Source organism: Rhyacophila brunnea, unplaced genomic scaffold, assembly GCF_057557595.1.
Source record: "Rhyacophila brunnea isolate RB1 unplaced genomic scaffold, BYU_Rbru_1.0 scaffold_28, whole genome shotgun sequence".
NCBI lineage: Eukaryota > Metazoa > Arthropoda > Insecta > Trichoptera > Rhyacophilidae > Rhyacophila > Rhyacophila brunnea.
Genome location: NW_028232945.1, coordinates 626,413 through 629,219, shown reverse-complemented (window position 1 = coordinate 629,219; position 2,807 = coordinate 626,413).

Sequence of the window (2,807 nt, the reverse complement as noted above, 5' to 3'; positions counted from 1 at the left end):
TATTGATTTTAAGACGCATTTTTTATAGTATTACATAATATTATTTGCTTTTTTGGCGCTCTATTACTAATAAAACAAAATCAGAAGAATAAAATCTAGTTTTATATTTTATTCAATTCAAATATTACATGAAAATTTTTGTAATCTAAATGTAACTGTGATATTAGCGAGCGTTTAAGGTCAGAGATTCAAAATATGCTGAGCTTATTCATATTAATTATTTTGAATTTTTTTTCAAAAGTCTCGCTTGAAAAATTAAAATGAACAAATTCTTTTTATATAATGCAAAACCATTAGACATATACTCGTTTCACATGCTGCTATATAAAATTTTATTTTTTATACAATTGGTAATCTAGCCCCATAATCCTGTTATTGATGTTTACAAAAAAATTTGCACGTAATATGAGAAACAGCATATATGCGTTTGTCTTAAAAAGATCCATACTTATATTTTTATAATAGAAAAAAACTGTAAATTAGATATCTACAAAATAATACTCTTCAATTTTCAAAAAACTTCTAAATCTATTCATTCAATCATGGAATTTTGTTATATTTTACAAGATATTATTACTAAACATGCGTCTATAGACTTATAGGAAAGATATATTCTTATAAAATATCTATTTATTTCAATATGTCTAGATTATGATAATTAAATTAAGAGATTGTCAGCATAAGTATAAACTGAATTCATTAGTGTTAAAAAAAGTAAAAGATATCAGTTAAATCTACGGAAATTTAAAAATATTTTAACGGCAAATCAAGAGATCCAAGAAATCATTTATCTATTATTAAAAAATATTACATCAGAAACAATATCATTCGTATTGGCCATAAAATACGATGATTTTTTACAGGTTTCTGGCGATTACAAACACGTTAGGTTTGATCTAATCCTAATCGAACACACATTCTTGAAACATTTTTATATCTTTAAGCTAATAAATTTCATTAATCTCTTATCCTTGAAATTTAAGATGCATCATTCATAATAATGTTATCTTAGAAAATTTATTGGCTTAAGTGTGAGATTTATATACTAATAAAAGGTTATCTTGGTTTTTTTGCATCTTATAAAAAAAAAATAAGAGACATACCATATTTAATAGTTTTCACTGTTTTTTTCAATAATATAAAAAGAAATACTAAAATTTTTATGCATACATATAAATAAATTTGTAGGTTTTTCTTTGGGTTTATTGTATGCTTAAAAGTAAGCAAAAAATTTTGAAAAATATAAAATAAAATGATATAAATGTAATTATACAATAGTTGACCAATTTAAAATAAAATAGGTATTTTGTGTCTACCTTTTTCTTCTATTTATGTTTGTATATTTTATGCACAGCTTTAGCTACTTTTTTATAAATTATAAATAATAGTATATGTGTAAAAGGCATTGTATTACTCAAGTAAATATATAAGTGGTTTTTTCATCAACTGATATTTTTTCAGGAATAAACTAATCAGTTATCTAGCTCGGCAACTATTACTAAAAAAGTGGATAATTATATGCTTAAAAATTATAATATTCTTTTTTTATCACATCATGATCCTTATTACAATAATATATATTTAAAAAAATGCAGCGAAATTTTATTATTATTTTTTATACCATTTTTTTTGCGAAAATCGTATTGAAATATTTCTATAAAATAAATATAATGTTTATTGACATAAAAAAAGATTCTAATCAACAAGAAAATCATAAATTAGACGATAATGAAATAAAAAAATAGATTGTTTACTTGCGTATAAAATATACATGCAGGATTGATGATATATTTTTTTGGAACCTATAATTTAGTAGTTTAATCTAAACGAGTTTAAATATATACATCAATGTGCATTATAATCATAATATAATAAAAAACATTTATTTAGGGTATTTTTTTACTATTATAAAATACTCTATTATATTTAGTAGGGCAATCTAAAAAATTTCAAAATTTTCATATGAATGTAAAGTGTTTTTATGATTTAAACAATTATTTGGGCTATTTTTTAAGATTATAAGAACATATATTTGGGTTCTTTTTTTACTATTATAAAATACCCTATTAAATTTAGTTGGGAATCTAAAAGATTTACAAAATATTCATATGAATGTAAATTTTTTTTATTATATAAACATATATTTCGGGTATTTTTTACCATCATAGAATACTCTATTTTTGTTTGGTAGTGCAATCTAAACCAGTTTATACATTTTATTTTCGTGCAAATTATTGTTGCAATACAATAAAAAACATAAATTTTTGTCTATTTTATACTATTATAAAATAGAGTAATTCTATTTGGTAGTGCAATCTAAACCAGTTTATACATTTATATTCGTGCGAATTTATGTTGTAATACAATAAAAAACATAAATTTGGGGTATTTTATACTAAGATAAAATACAATATTTTTGTTTAGTAGGGCAATATAAACCAGTTTATACATTTATATTCGTACTAATTGTTGTTTCAATACAATAAAAAACATACATTTGGGTATTTTTACCATTACAAATTATATTACTTAGTATTTTATATTTTTTTATTCCTAGATTATATTCATTTATATTTTCGGCGGAAAATCATTTTTTTTTATTTTGATACACAATAATATATTGAAAATATTCATGTAGCAGTCAAATTTAAAAGGGCATTTCTTTATTTTACCGGATACTATTACTATATCATAATTTTGTAAATTGTATTCTTTTGCACATTTCAGTATTATTTCAGCATAAAATTGACATATAAATAGTAAGTAATATTTAGCTTTAAATTTTTCGAATTATATGGCTATTATTA